The following is a 14,658-nucleotide window of genomic DNA, read 5'->3' on the forward strand; positions in this document are numbered from 1 at the left end:
CGTAATTGACCTTGTGATCAAATTTTGGTGATCTTTAAGTAGACAAGTCAAAATTTCAAACCACCTCTTATAGTGTAGGGTACCTGGCCTTCTCTGATGCAATCAGAGTCAGATTTGATTAAGTCATTTTATAAAAAACAGGAAGCACAATTTAGCATGGGGTTGCAGAGAAAAAAAATTATGCAGGCAGAGAAATCCAATTGAGTGATTAATCAGCTCTCCATTTTATGGCTTTATTTTTATGCTAACACATTTGCTCTCTGAAAAGTGTCCACAAAGCCAAGTCTCTGATTAACACCTTTGTAGGAATGGTTTTTCACCTATTACTGATTAAAACTTGCTTCATTGGAAAGGCAGCAAGATGCATCCTCATTACAATGTCCACTGAAATAATACAGGTTGACACCAGGAAACATAAACCTCACTGCATCCTTGCTGCTTTCTCAAGTGGGAATCTGTTTAATGTGAAAACCAGGTGATATCTAATCAGCACACAGGTAAGAAGTTAAGAAAATCTTTCTTTAAGGGTGAAGATGTTTCTCACAAAATCGTTGCCCCAATGCATCATTGAAATTCAAGATGGAAAGATGATTTTGAAATATCAATTGTACATTTTGCATTGCTCTTCTGGTGACAATGTAGCTTGTTTTTGTCAATTACCATTTCAGTAATAGGGTAAAGAAAATTAAGTGGATTTCTGAAAGAAAACAATGCTGTCAATATACTATTAAAACAAATTAAAATGTTAAAAGTTATTGTACTTTAAGTAAAAATAAAAGAGTCAAAATATCAATTCCAGTTTTGGAAGAATTTAATTAACAAAAAAATAAGTGCACATATCAGAGGATGGTTTCGATCCACCGACCTCTGGGTTATGGGCCCAGCACGCTTCCGCTGCGCCACTCTGCTGCTCATGTAAGTGTCAGAGATCCTGAAGTACTCACTCATTATGTGAAAGTACCAATGTGTTTCTTCGTTGGTCAATGAAAGAAAAATCTTGCAAAACTCTCCAGATTATTGCCTTTTTAACCTTTTTCTAGGAAACTTTCTAGATGAATGCTTTTTAGCCTTTGTCAGTACATGCTTTTGCAAGCTGTCTCTGTGGCGCAATCGGTTAGCGCATTCGGCTGTTAACCGAAAGGTTGGTGGTTCAATCCCACCCGGGGACGTAATTGACCTTGTGATCAAATTTTGGTGATCTTTAAGTAGACAAGTCAAAATTTCAAACCACCTCTTATAGTGTAGGGTACCTGGCCTTCTCTGATGCAATCAGAGTCAGATTTGATTAAGTCATTTTATAAAAAACAGGAAGCACAATTTAGCATGGGGTTGCACAGAAAAAAAATTGAGTGATTAATCAGCTCTCCATTTTATGGCTTTATTTTTATGCTAACACATTTGCTCTCTGAAAAGTGTCCACAAAGCCAAGTCTCTGATTAACACCTTTGTAGGAATGGTTTTTCACCTATTACTGATTAAAACTTGCTTCATTGGAAAGGCAGCAAGATGCATCCTCATTACAATGTCCACTGAAATAATACAGGTTGACACCAGGAAACATAAACCTCACTGCATCCTTGCTGCTTTCTCAAGTGGGAATCTGTTTAATGTGAAAACCAGGTGATATCTAATCAGCACACAGGTAAGAAGTTAAGAAAATCTTTCTTTAAGGGTGAAGATGTTTCTCACAAAATCGTTGCCCCAATGCATCATTGAAATTCAAGATGGAAAGATGATTTTGAAATATCAATTGTACATTTTGCATTGCTCTTCTGGTGACAATGTAGCTTGTTTTTGTCAATTACCATTTCAGTAATAGGGTAAAGAAAATTAAGTGGATTTCTAAAAGAAAACAATGCTGTCAATATACTATTAAAACAAATTAAAATGTTAAAAGTTATTGTACTTTAAGTAAAAATAAAAGAGTCAAAATATCAATTCCAGTTTTGGAAGAATTTAATTAACAAAAAAAATAAGTGCACATAGCAGAGGATGGTTTCGATCCACCGACCTCTGGGTTATGGGCCCAGCACGCTTCCGCTGCGCCACTCTGCTGCTCATGTAAGTGTCAGAGATCCTGAAGTACTCACTCATCATGTGAAAGTACCAATGTGTTTCTTCGTTGGTCAATGGAAGAAAAATCTTGCAAAACTCTCCAGATTATTGCCTTTTTAACCTTTTTCTAGGAAACTTTCTAGATGAATGCTTTTTAGCCTTTGTCAGTACATGCTTTTGCAAGCTGTCTCTGTGGCGCAATCGGTTAGCGCATTCGGCTGTTAACCGAAAGGTTGGTGGTTCAATCCCACCCGGGGACGTAATTGACCTTGTGATCAAATTTTGGTGATCTTTAAGTAGACAAGTCAAAATTTCAAACCACCTCTTATAGTGTAGGGTACCTGGCCTTCTCTGATGCAATCAGAGTCAGATTTGATTAAGTCATTTTATAAAAAACAGGAAGCACAATTTAGCATGGGGTTGCAGAGAAAAAAAATTATGCAGGCAGAGAAATCCAATTGAGTGATTAATCAGCTCTCCATTTTATGGCTTTATTTTTATGCTAACACATTTGCTCTCTGAAAAGTGTCCACAAAGCCAAGTCTCTGATTAACACCTTTGTAGGAATGGTTTTTCACCTATTACTGATTAAAACTTGCTTCATTGGAAAGGCAGCAAGATGCATCCTCATTACAATGTCCACTGAAATAATACAGGTTGACACCAGGAAACATAAACCTCACTGCATCCTTGCTGCTTTCTCACGTGGGAATCTGTTTAATGTGAAAACCAGGTGATATCTAATCAGCACACAGGTAAGAAGTTAAGAAAATCTTTTTTTAAGGGTGAAGATGTTTCTCACAAAATCGTTGCCCCAATGCATCATTGAAATTCAAGATGGAAAGATGATTTTGAAATATCAATTGTACATTTTGCATTGCTCTTCTGGTGACAATGTAGCTTGTTTTTGTCAATTACCATTTCAGTAATAGGGTAAAGAAAATTAAGTGGATTTCTGAAAGAAAACAATGCTGTCAATATACTATTAAAACAAATTAAAATGTTAAAAGTTATTGTACTTTAAGTAAAAATAAAGGAGTCAAAATATCAATTCCAGTATTGAAAGAATTTAATTAACAAAAAAATAAGTGCACATAGCAGAGGATGGTTTCGATCCACCGACCTCTGGGTTATGGGCCCAGCACGCTTCCGCTGCGCCACTCTGCTGCTCAAGTAAGTGTCAGAGATCCTGAAGTACTCACTCATCATGTGAAAGTACCAATGTGTTTCTTCGTTGGTCAATGGAAGAAAAATCTTGCAAAACTCTCCAGATTATTGCCTTTTTAACCTTTTTCTAGGAAACTTTCTAGATGAATGCTTTTTAGCCTTTGTCAGTACAGGCTTTTGCAAGCTGTGTCTGTGGTGCAATCGGTTAGCGCATTCGGCTGTTAACCGAAAGGTTGGTGGTTCAATCCCACCCGGGGACGTAATTGACCTTGTGATCAAATTTTGGTGATCTTTAAGTAGACAAGTCAAAATTTCAAACCACCTCTTATAGTGTAGGGTACCTGGCCTTCTCTGATGCAATCAGAGTCAGATTTGATTAAGTCATTTTATAAAAAACAGGAAGCACAATTTAGCATGGGGTTGCAGAGAAAAAAAATTATGCAGGCAGAGAAATCCAATTGAGTGATTAATCAGCTCTCCATTTTATGGCTTTATTTTTATGCTAACACATTTGCTCTCTGAAAAGTGTCCACAAAGCCAAGTCTCTGATTAACACCTTTGTAGGAATGGTTTTTCACCTATTACTGATTAAAACTTGCTTCATTGGAAAGGCAGCAAGATGCATCCTCATTACAATGTCCACTGAAATAATACAGGTTGACACCAGGAAACATAAACCTCACTGCATCCTTGCTGCTTTCTCAAGTGGGAATCTGTTTAATGTGAAAACCAGGTGATATCTAATCAGCACACAGGTAAGAAGTTAAGAAAATCTTTCTTTAAGGGTGAAGATGTTTCTCACAAAATCGTTGCCCCAATGCATCATTGAAATTCAAGATGGAAAGATGATTTTGAAATATCAATTGTACATTTTGCATTGCTCTTCTGGTGACAATGTAGCTTGTTTTTGTCAATTACCATTTCAGTAATAGGGTAAAGAAAATTAAGTGGATTTCTGAAAGAAAACAATGCTGTCAATATACTATTAAAACAAATTAAAATGTTAAAAGTTATTGTACTTTAAGTAAAAATAAAAGAGTCAAAATATCAATTCCAGTTTTGGAAGAATTTAATTAACAAAAAAATAAGTGCACATATCAGAGGATGGTTTCGATCCACCGACCTCTGGGTTATGGGCCCAGCACGCTTCCGCTGCGCCACTCTGCTGCTCATGTAAGTGTCAGAGATCCTGAAGTACTCACTCATCATGTGAAAGTACCAATGTGTTTCTTCGTTGGTCAATGAAAGAAAAATCTTGCAAAACTCTCCAGATTATTGCCTTTTTAACCTTTTTCTAGGAAACTTTCTAGATGAATGCTTTTTAGCCTTTGTCAGTACATGCTTTTGCAAGCTGTCTCTGTGGCGCAATCGGTTAGCGCATTCGGCTGTTAACCGAAAGGTTGGTGGTTCAATCCCACCCGGGGACGTAATTGACCTTGTGATCAAATTTTGGTGATCTTTAAGTAGACAAGTCAAAATTTCAAACCACCTCTTATAGTGTAGGGTACCTGGCCTTCTCTGATGCAATCAGAGTCAGATTTGATTAAGTCATTTTATAAAAAACAGGAAGCACAATTTAGCATGGGGTTGCACAGAAAAAAAATTGAGTGATTAATCAGCTCTCCATTTTATGGCTTTATTTTTATGCTAACACATTTGCTCTCTGAAAAGTGTCCACAAAGCCAAGTCTCTGATTAACACCTTTGTAGGAATGGTTTTTCACCTATTACTGATTAAAACTTGCTTCATTGGAAAGGCAGCAAGATGCATCCTCATTACAATGTCCACTGAAATAATACAGGTTGACACCAGGAAACATAAACCTCACTGCATCCTTGCTGCTTTCTCAAGTGGGAATCTGTTTAATGTGAAAACCAGGTGATATCTAATCAGCACACAGGTAAGAAGTTAAGAAAATCTTTCTTTAAGGGTGAAGATGTTTCTCACAAAATCGTTGCCCCAATGCATCATTGAAATTCAAGATGGAAAGATGATTTTGAAATATCAATTGTACATTTTGCATTGCTCTTCTGGTGACAATGTAGCTTGTTTTTGTCAATTACCATTTCAGTAATAGGGTAAAGAAAATTAAGTGGATTTCTAAAAGAAAACAATGCTGTCAATATACTATTAAAACAAATTAAAATGTTAAAAGTTATTGTACTTTAAGTAAAAATAAAAGAGTCAAAATATCAATTCCAGTTTTGGAAGAATTTAATTAACAAAAAAAATAAGTGCACATAGCAGAGGATGGTTTCGATCCACCGACCTCTGGGTTATGGGCCCAGCACGCTTCCGCTGCGCCACTCTGCTGCTCATGTAAGTGTCAGAGATCCTGAAGTACTCACTCATCATGTGAAAGTACCAATGTGTTTCTTCGTTGGTCAATGGAAGAAAAATCTTGCAAAACTCTCCAGATTATTGCCTTTTTAACCTTTTTCTAGGAAACTTTCTAGATGAATGCTTTTTAGCCTTTGTCAGTACATGCTTTTGCAAGCTGTCTCTGTGGCGCAATCGGTTAGCGCATTCGGCTGTTAACCGAAAGGTTGGTGGTTCAATCCCACCCGGGGACGTAATTGACCTTGTGATCAAATTTTGGTGATCTTTAAGTAGACAAGTCAAAATTTCAAACCACCTCTTATAGTGTAGGGTACCTGGCCTTCTCTGATGCAATCAGAGTCAGATTTGATTAAGTCATTTTATAAAAAACAGGAAGCACAATTTAGCATGGGGTTGCAGAGAAAAAAAATTATGCAGGCAGAGAAATCCAATTGAGTGATTAATCAGCTCTCCATTTTATGGCTTTATTTTTATGCTAACACATTTGCTCTCTGAAAAGTGTCCACAAAGCCAAGTCTCTGATTAACACCTTTGTAGGAATGGTTTTTCACCTATTACTGATTAAAACTTGCTTCATTGGAAAGGCAGCAAGATGCATCCTCATTACAATGTCCACTGAAATAATACAGGTTGACACCAGGAAACATAAACCTCACTGCATCCTTGCTGCTTTCTCACGTGGGAATCTGTTTAATGTGAAAACCAGGTGATATCTAATCAGCACACAGGTAAGAAGTTAAGAAAATCTTTCTTTAAGGGTGAAGATGTTTCTCACAAAATCGTTGCCCCAATGCATCATTGAAATTCAAGATGGAAAGATGATTTTGAAATATCAATTGTACATTTTGCATTGCTCTTCTGGTGACAATGTAGCTTGTTTTTGTCAATTACCATTTCAGTAATAGGGTAAAGAAAATTAAGTGGATTTCTGAAAGAAAACAATGCTGTCAATATACTATTAAAACAAATTAAAATATTAAAAGTTATTGTACTTTAAGTAAAAATAAAAGAGTCAAAATATCAATTCCAGTTTTGGAAGAATTTAATTAACAAAAAAATAAGTGCACATAGCAGAGGATGGTTTCGATCCACCGACCTCTGGGTTATGGGCCCAGCACGCTTCCGCTGCGCCACTCTGCTGCTCATGTAAGTGTCAGAGATCCTGAAGTACTCACTCATCATGTGAAAGTACCAATGTGTTTCTTCGTTGGTCAATGGAAGAAAAATCTTGCAAAACTCTCCAGATTATTGCCTTTTTAACCTTTTTCTAGGAAACTTTCTAGATGAATGCTTTTTAGCCTTTGTCAGTACATGCTTTTGCAAGCTGTCTCTGTGGCGCAATCGGTTAGCGCATTCGGCTGTTAACCGAAAGGTTGGTGGTTCAATCCCACCCAGGGACGTAATTGACCTTGTGATCAAATTTTGGTGATCTTTAAGTAGACAAGTCAAAATTTCAAACCACCTCTTATAGTGTAGGGTACCTGGCCTTCTCTGATGCAATCAGAGTCTGATTTGATTAAGTCATTTTATAAAAAACAGGAAGCACAATTTAGCATGGGGTTGCAGAGAAAAAAAATTATGCAGGCAGAGAAATCCAATTGAGTGATTAATCAGCTCTCCATTTTATGGCTTTATTTTTATGCTAACACATTTGCTCTCTGAAAAGTGTCCACAAAGCCAAGTCTCTGATTAACACCTTTGTAGGAATGGTTTTTCACCTATTACTGATTAAAACTTGCTTCATTGGAAAGGCAGCAAGATGCATCCTCATTACAATGTCCACTGAAATAATACAGGTTGACACCAGGAAACATAAACCTCACTGCATCCTTGCTGCTTTCTCAAGTGGGAATCTGTTTAATGTGAAAACCAGGTGATATCTAATCAGCACACAGGTAAGAAGTTAAGAAAATCTTTCTTTAAGGGTGAAGATGTTTCTCACAAAATCGTTGCCCCAATGCATCATTGAAATTCAAGATGGAAAGATGATTTTGAAATATCAATTGTACATTTTGCATTGCTCTTCTGGTGACAATGTAGCTTGTTTTTGTCAATTACCATTTCAGTAATAGGGTAAAGAAAATTAAGTGGATTTCTGAAAGAAAACAATGCTGTCAATATACTATTAAAACAAATTAAAATGTTAAAAGTTATTGTACTTTAAGTAAAAAAAAAAGAGTCAAAATATCAATTCCAGTTTTGGAAGAATTTAATTAACAAAAAAATAAGTGCACATATCAGAGGATGGTTTCGATCCACCGACCTCTGGGTTATGGGCCCAGCACGCTTCCGCTGCGCCACTCTGCTGCTCATGTAAGTGTCAGAGATCCTGAAGTACTCACTCATCATGTGAAAGTACCAATGTGTTTCTTCGTTGGTCAATGAAAGAAAAATCTTGCAAAACTCTCCAGATTATTGCCTTTTTAACCTTTTTCTAGGAAACTTTCTAGATGAATGCTTTTTAGCCTTTGTCAGTACATGCTTTTGCAAGCTGTCTCTGTGGCGCAATCGGTTAGCGCATTCGGCTGTCAACCGAAAGGTTGGTGGTTCAATCCCACCCGGGGACGTAATTGACCTTGTGATCAAATTTTGGTGATCTTTAAGTAGACAAGTCAAAATTTCAAACCACCTCTTATAGTGTAGGGTACCTGGCCTTCTCTGATGCAATCAGAGTCAGATTTGATTAAGTCATTTTATAAAAAACAGGAAGCACAATTTAGCATGGGGTTGCAGAGAAAAAAAATTGAGTGATTAATCAGCTCTCAATTTTATGGCTTTATTTTTATGCTAACACATTTGCTCTCTGAAAAGTGTCCACAAAGCAAAGTCTCTGATTAACACCTTTGTAGGAATGGTTTTTCACCTATTACTGATTAAAACTTGCTTCATTGGAAAGGCAGCAAGATGCATCCTCATTACAATGTCCACTGAAATAATACAGGTTGACACCAGGAAACATAAACCTCACTGCATCCTTGCTGCTTTCTCAAGTGGGAATCTGTTTAATGTGAAAACAAGGTGATATCTAATCAGCACACAGGTAAGAAGTTAAGAAAATCTTTCTTTAAGGGTGAAGATGTTTCTCACAAAATCGTTGCCCCAATGCATCATTGAAATTCAAGATGGAAAGATGATTTTGAAATATCAATTGTACATTTTGCATTGCTCTTCTGGTGACAATGTAGCTTGTTTTTGTCAATTACCATTTCAGTAATAGGGTAAAGAAAATTAAGTGGATTTCTGAAAGAAAACAATGCTGTCAATATACTATTAAAACAAATTAAAATGTTAAAAGTTATTGTACTTTAAGTAAAAATAAAAGAGTCAAAATATCAATTCCAGTTTTGGAAGAATTTAATTAACAAAAAAAATAAGTGCACATAGCAGAGGATGGTTTCGATCCACCAACCTCTGGGTTATGGGCCCAGCACGCTTCCGCTGCGCCACTCTGCTGCTCATGTAAGTGTCAGAGATCCAGAAGTACTCACTCATCATGTGAAAGTACCAATGTGTTTCTTCGTTGGTCAATGGAAGAAAAATCTTGCAAAACTCTCCAGATTATTGCCTTTTTAACCTTTTTCTAGGAAACTTTCTAGATGAATGCTTTTTAGCCTTTATCAGTACATGCTTTTGCAAGCTGTCTCTGTGGCGCAATCGGTTAGCGCATTCGGCTGTTAACCAAAAGGTTGGTGGTTCAATCCCACCCGGGGACGTAATTGACCTTGTGATCAAATTTTGGTGATCTTTAAGTAGACAAGTCAAAATTTCAAACCACCTCTTATAGTGTAGGGTACCTGGCCTTCTCTGATGCAATCAGAGTCAGATTTGATTAAGTCATTTTATAAAAAACAGGAAGCACAATTTAGCATGGGGTTGCAGAGAAAAAAAATTATGCAGGCAGAGAAATCCAATTGAGTGATTAATCAGCTCTCCATTTTATGGCTTTATTTTTATGCTAACACATTTGCTCTCTGAAAAGTGTCCACAAAGCCAAGTCTCTGATTAACACCTTTGTAGGAATGGTTTTTCACCTATTACTGATTAAAACTTGCTTCATTGGAAAGGCAGCAAGATGCATCCTCATTACAATGTCCACTGAAATAATACAGGTTGACACCAGGAAACATAAACCTCACTGCATCCTTGCTGCTTTCTCAAGTGGGAATCTGTTTAATGTGAAAACCAGGTGATATCTAATCAGCACACAGGTAAGAAGTTAAGAAAATCTTTCTTTAAGGGTGAAGATGTTTCTCACAAAATCGTTGCCCCAATGCATCATTGAAATTCAAGATGGAAAGATGATTTTGAAATATCAATTGTACATTTTGCATTGCTCTTCTGGTGACAATGTAGCTTGTTTTTGTCAATTACCATTTCAGTAATAGGGTAAAGAAAATTAAGTGGATTTCTGAAAGAAAACAATGCTGTCAATATACTATTAAAACAAATTAAAATGTTAAAAGTTATTGTACTTTAAGTAAAAATAAAAGAGTCAAAATATCAATTCCAGTTTTGGAAGAATTTAATTAACAAAAAAAATAAGTGCACATAGCAGAGGATGGTTTCGATCCACCAACCTCTGGGTTATGGGCCCAGCACGCTTCCGCTGCGCCACTCTGCTGCTCATGTAAGTGTCAGAGATCCAGAAGTACTCACTCATCATGTGAAAGTACCAATGTGTTTCTTCGTTGGTCAATGGAAGAAAAATCTTGCAAAACTCTCCAGATTATTGCCTTTTTAACCTTTTTCTAGGAAACTTTCTAGATGAATGCTTTTTAGCCTTTATCAGTACATGCTTTTGCAAGCTGTCTCTGTGGCGCAATCGGTTAGCGCATTCGGCTGTTAACCAAAAGGTTGGTGGTTCAATCCCACCCGGGGACGTAATTGACCTTGTGATCAAATTTTGGTGATCTTTAAGTAGACAAGTCAAAATTTCAAACCACCTCTTATAGTGTAGGGTACCTGGCCTTCTCTGATGCAATCAGAGTCAGATTTGATTAAGTCATTTTATAAAAAACAGGAAGCACAATTTAGCATGGGGTTGCAGAGAAAAAAAATTATGCAGGCAGAGAAATCCAATTGAGTGATTAATCAGCTCTCCATTTTATGGCTTTATTTTTATGCTAACACATTTGCTCTCTGAAAAGTGTCCACAAAGCCAAGTCTCTGATTAACACCTTTGTAGGAATGGTTTTTCACCTATTACTGATTAAAACTTGCTTCATTGGAAAGGCAGCAAGATGCATCCTCATTACAATGTCCACTGAAATAATACAGGTTGACACCAGGAAACATAAACCTCACTGCATCCTTGCTGCTTTCTCAAGTGGGAATCTGTTTAATGTGAAAACCAGGTGATATCTAATCAGCACACAGGTAAGAAGTTAAGAAAATCTTTCTTTAAGGGTGAAGATGTTTCTCACAAAATCGTTGCCCCAATGCATCATTGAAATTCAAGATGGAAAGATGATTTTGAAATATCAATTGTACATTTTGCATTGCTCTTCTGGTGACAATGTAGCTTGCTTTTGTCAATTACCATTTCAGTAATAGGGTAAAGAAAATTAAGTGGATTTCTGAAAGAAAACAATGCTGTCAATATACTATTAAAACAAATTAAAATGTTAAAAGTTATTGTACTTTAAGTAAAAATAAAAGAGTCAAAATATCAATTCCAGTTTTGGAAGAATTTAATTAACAAAAAAATAAGTGCACATAGCAGAGGATGGTTTCGATCCACCGACCTCTGGGTTATGGGCCCAGCACGCTTCCGCTGCGCCACTCTGCTGCTCATGTAAGTGTCAGAGATCCTGAAGTACTCACTCATCATGTGAAAGTACCAATGTGTTTCTTCGTTGGTCAATGGAAGAAAAATCTTGCAAAACTCTCCAGATTATTGCCTTTTTAACCTTTTTCTAGGAAACTTTCTAGATGAATGCTTTTTAGCCTTTGTCAGTACATGCTTTTGCAAGCTGTCTCTGTGGCGCAATCGGTTAGCCCATTCGGCTGTTAACCGAAAGGTTGGTGGTTCAATCCCACCCGGGGACGTAATTGACCTTGTGATCAAATTTTGGTGATCTTTAAGTAGACAAGTCAAAATTTCAAACCACCTCTTATAGTGTAGGGTACCTGGCCTTCTCTGATGCAATCAGAGTCAGATTTGATTAAGTCATTTTATAAAAAACAGGAAGCACAATTTAGCATGGGGTTGCAGAGAAAAAAAATTATGCAGGCAGAGAAATCCAATTGAGTGATTAATCAGCTCTCCATTTTATGGCTTTATTTTTATGCTAACACATTTGCTCTCTGAAAAGTGTCCACAAAGCCAAGTCTCTGATTAACACCTTTGTAGGAATGGTTTTTCACCTATTACTGATTAAAACTTGCTTCATTGGAAAGGCAGCAAGATGCATCCTCATTACAATGTCCACTGAAATAATACAGGTTGACACCAGGAAACATAAACCTCACTGCATCCTTGCTGCTTTCTCAAGTGGGAATCTGTTTAATGTGAAAACCAGGTGATATCTAATCAGCACACAGGTAAGAAGTTAAGAAAATCTTTCTTTAAGGGTGAAGATGTTTCTCACAAAATCGTTGCCCCAATGCATCATTGAAATTCAAGATGGAAAGATGATTTTGAAATATCAATTGTACATTTTGCATTGCTCTTCTGGTGACAATGTAGCTTGTTTTTGTCAATTACCATTTCAGTAATAGGGTAAAGAAAATTAAGTGGATTTCTGAAAGAAAACAATGCTGTCAATATACTATTAAAACAAATTAAAATGTTAAAAGTTATTGTACTTTAAGTAAAAATAAAAGAGTCAAAATATCAATTCCAGTTTTGGAAGAATTTAATTAACAAAAAAATAAGTGCACATATCAGAGGATGGTTTCGATCCACCGACCTCTGGGTTATGGGCCCAGCACGCTTCCGCTGCGCCACTCTGCTGCTCATGTAAGTGTCAGAGATCCTGAAGTACTCACTCATCATGTGAAAGTACCAATGTGTTTCTTCGTTGGTCAATGGAAGAAAAATCTTGCAAAACTCTCCAGATTATTGCCTTTTTAACCTTTTTCTAGGAAACTTTCTAGATGAATGCTTTTTAGCCTTTGTCAGTACATGCTTTTGCAAGCTGTCTTTGTGGCGCAATCGGTTAGCGCATTCGGCTGTTAACCGAAAGGTTGGTGGTTCAATCCCACCCGGGGACGTAATTGACCTTGTGATCAAATTTTGGTGATCTTTAAGTAGACAAGTCAAAATTTCAAACCACCTCTTATAGTGTAGGGTACCTGGCCTTCTCTGATGCAATCAGAGTCAGATTTGATTAAGTCATTTTATAAAAAACAGGAAGCACAATTTAGCATGGGGTTGCACAGAAAAAAAATTGAGTGATTAATCAGCTCTCCATTTTATGGCTTTATTTTTATGCTAACACATTTGCTCTCTGAAAAGTGTCCACAAAGCCAAGTCTCTGATTAACACCTTTGTAGGAATGGTTTTTCACCTATTACTGATTAAAACTTGCTTCATTGGAAAGGCAGCAAGATGCATCCTCATTACAATGTCCACTGAAATAATACAGGTTGACACCAGGAAACATAAACCTCACTGCATCCTTGCTGCTTTCTCAAGTGGGAATCTGTTTAATGTGAAAACCAGGTGATATCTAATCAGCACACAGGTAAGAAGTTAAGAAAATCTTTCTTTAAGGGTGAAGATGTTTCTCACAAAATCGTTGCCCCAATGCATCATTGAAATTCAAGATGGAAAGATGATTTTGAAATATCAATTGTACATTTTGCATTGCTCTTCTGGTGACAATGTAGCTTGTTTTTGTCAATTACCATTTCAGTAATAGGGTAAAGAAAATTAAGTGGATTTCTAAAAGAAAACAATGCTGTCAATATACTATTAAAACAAATTAAAATGTTAAAAGTTATTGTACTTTAAGTAAAAATAAAAGAGTCAAAATATCAATTCCAGTTTTGGAAGAATTTAATTAACAAAAAAAATAAGTGCACATAGCAGAGGATGGTTTCGATCCACCGACCTCTGGGTTATGGGCCCAGCACGCTTCCGCTGCGCCACTCTGCTGCTCATGTAAGTGTCAGAGATCCTGAAGTACTCACTCATCATGTGAAAGTACCAATGTGTTTCTTCGTTGGTCAATGGAAGAAAAATCTTGCAAAACTCTCCAGATTATTGCCTTTTTAACCTTTTTCTAGGAAACTTTCTAGATGAATGCTTTTTAGCCTTTGTCAGTACATGCTTTTGCAAGCTGTCTCTGTGGCGCAATCGGTTAGCGCATTCGGCTGTTAACCGAAAGGTTGGTGGTTCAATCCCACCCGGGGACGTAATTGACCTTGTGATCAAATTTTGGTGATCTTTAAGTAGACAAGTCAAAATTTCAAACCACCTCTTATAGTGTAGGGTACCTGGCCTTCTCTGATGCAATCAGAGTCAGATTTGATTAAGTCATTTTATAAAAAACAGGAAGCACAATTTAGCATGGGGTTGCAGAGAAAAAAAATTATGCAGGCAGAGAAATCCAATTGAGTGATTAATCAGCTCTCCATTTTATGGCTTTATTTTTATGCTAACACATTTGCTCTCTGAAAAGTGTCCACAAAGCCAAGTCTCTGATTAACACCTTTGTAGGAATGGTTTTTCACCTATTACTGATTAAAACTTGCTTCATTGGAAAGGCAGCAAGATGCATCCTCATTACAATGTCCACTGAAATAATACAGGTTGACACCAGGAAACATAAACCTCACTGCATCCTTGCTGCTTTCTCACGTGGGAATCTGTTTAATGTGAAAACCAGGTGATATCTAATCAGCACACAGGTAAGAAGTTAAGAAAATCTTTCTTTAAGGGTGAAGATGTTTCTCACAAAATCGTTGCCCCAATGCATCATTGAAATTCAAGATGGAAAGATGATTTTGAAATATCAATTGTACATTTTGCATTGCTCTTCTGGTGACAATGTAGCTTGTTTTTGTCAATTACCATTTCAGTAATAGGGTAAAGAAAATTAAGTGGATTTCTGAAAGAAAACAATGCTGTCAATATACTATTAAAACAAA

At 36.8% G+C, this 14,658-nt stretch overlaps 16 non-coding genes across 16 annotated transcripts; 10 read left to right on the forward strand and 6 right to left on the reverse strand.

Annotated features, from left to right (window-relative positions):
- The first annotated feature begins 1,095 nt into the window (after nt 1-1,095).
- TRNAN-GUU (transfer RNA asparagine (anticodon GUU)) lies at nt 1,096-1,169 on the forward strand. The gene has a single exon. It is a non-coding gene; the product is annotated as a tRNA-Asn (tRNA).
- An 814-nt stretch (nt 1,170-1,983) lies between these two features.
- TRNAM-CAU (transfer RNA methionine (anticodon CAU)) lies at nt 1,984-2,055 on the reverse strand. The gene has a single exon. It is a non-coding gene; the product is annotated as a tRNA-Met (tRNA).
- Nucleotides 2,056-2,241: 186 nt separating this feature from the next.
- TRNAN-GUU (transfer RNA asparagine (anticodon GUU)) lies at nt 2,242-2,315 on the forward strand. Its single transcript has one exon. It is a non-coding gene; the product is annotated as a tRNA-Asn (tRNA).
- An 835-nt stretch (nt 2,316-3,150) lies between these two features.
- On the reverse strand, nt 3,151-3,222 carry TRNAM-CAU (transfer RNA methionine (anticodon CAU)). Its single transcript has one exon. It is a non-coding gene; the product is annotated as a tRNA-Met (tRNA).
- Nucleotides 3,223-4,575: 1,353 nt separating this feature from the next.
- TRNAN-GUU (transfer RNA asparagine (anticodon GUU)) lies at nt 4,576-4,649 on the forward strand. Its single transcript has one exon. It is a non-coding gene; the product is annotated as a tRNA-Asn (tRNA).
- An 814-nt stretch (nt 4,650-5,463) lies between these two features.
- On the reverse strand, nt 5,464-5,535 carry TRNAM-CAU (transfer RNA methionine (anticodon CAU)). The gene has a single exon. It is a non-coding gene; the product is annotated as a tRNA-Met (tRNA).
- A 186-nt stretch (nt 5,536-5,721) lies between these two features.
- Nucleotides 5,722-5,795, forward strand: TRNAN-GUU (transfer RNA asparagine (anticodon GUU)). Its single transcript has one exon. It is a non-coding gene; the product is annotated as a tRNA-Asn (tRNA).
- Nucleotides 5,796-6,630: 835 nt separating this feature from the next.
- On the reverse strand, nt 6,631-6,702 carry TRNAM-CAU (transfer RNA methionine (anticodon CAU)). Its single transcript has one exon. It is a non-coding gene; the product is annotated as a tRNA-Met (tRNA).
- Nucleotides 6,703-6,888: 186 nt separating this feature from the next.
- Nucleotides 6,889-6,962, forward strand: TRNAN-GUU (transfer RNA asparagine (anticodon GUU)). The gene has a single exon. It is a non-coding gene; the product is annotated as a tRNA-Asn (tRNA).
- Nucleotides 6,963-8,055: 1,093 nt separating this feature from the next.
- Nucleotides 8,056-8,129, forward strand: TRNAD-GUC (transfer RNA aspartic acid (anticodon GUC)). The gene has a single exon. It is a non-coding gene; the product is annotated as a tRNA-Asp (tRNA).
- Nucleotides 8,130-9,201: 1,072 nt separating this feature from the next.
- TRNAN-GUU (transfer RNA asparagine (anticodon GUU)) lies at nt 9,202-9,275 on the forward strand. Its single transcript has one exon. It is a non-coding gene; the product is annotated as a tRNA-Asn (tRNA).
- Nucleotides 9,276-10,369: 1,094 nt separating this feature from the next.
- Nucleotides 10,370-10,443, forward strand: TRNAN-GUU (transfer RNA asparagine (anticodon GUU)). The gene has a single exon. It is a non-coding gene; the product is annotated as a tRNA-Asn (tRNA).
- An 835-nt stretch (nt 10,444-11,278) lies between these two features.
- On the reverse strand, nt 11,279-11,350 carry TRNAM-CAU (transfer RNA methionine (anticodon CAU)). Its single transcript has one exon. It is a non-coding gene; the product is annotated as a tRNA-Met (tRNA).
- A 1,353-nt stretch (nt 11,351-12,703) lies between these two features.
- TRNAN-GUU (transfer RNA asparagine (anticodon GUU)) lies at nt 12,704-12,777 on the forward strand. Its single transcript has one exon. It is a non-coding gene; the product is annotated as a tRNA-Asn (tRNA).
- An 814-nt stretch (nt 12,778-13,591) lies between these two features.
- TRNAM-CAU (transfer RNA methionine (anticodon CAU)) lies at nt 13,592-13,663 on the reverse strand. Its single transcript has one exon. It is a non-coding gene; the product is annotated as a tRNA-Met (tRNA).
- A 186-nt stretch (nt 13,664-13,849) lies between these two features.
- TRNAN-GUU (transfer RNA asparagine (anticodon GUU)) lies at nt 13,850-13,923 on the forward strand. The gene has a single exon. It is a non-coding gene; the product is annotated as a tRNA-Asn (tRNA).
- The last annotated feature ends 735 nt before the right edge of the window (nt 13,924-14,658 follow it).

This window comes from Pseudophryne corroboree, chromosome 4, assembly GCF_028390025.1.
Source record: "Pseudophryne corroboree isolate aPseCor3 chromosome 4, aPseCor3.hap2, whole genome shotgun sequence".
In the NCBI taxonomy this organism is placed as follows: domain Eukaryota; kingdom Metazoa; phylum Chordata; class Amphibia; order Anura; family Myobatrachidae; genus Pseudophryne; species Pseudophryne corroboree.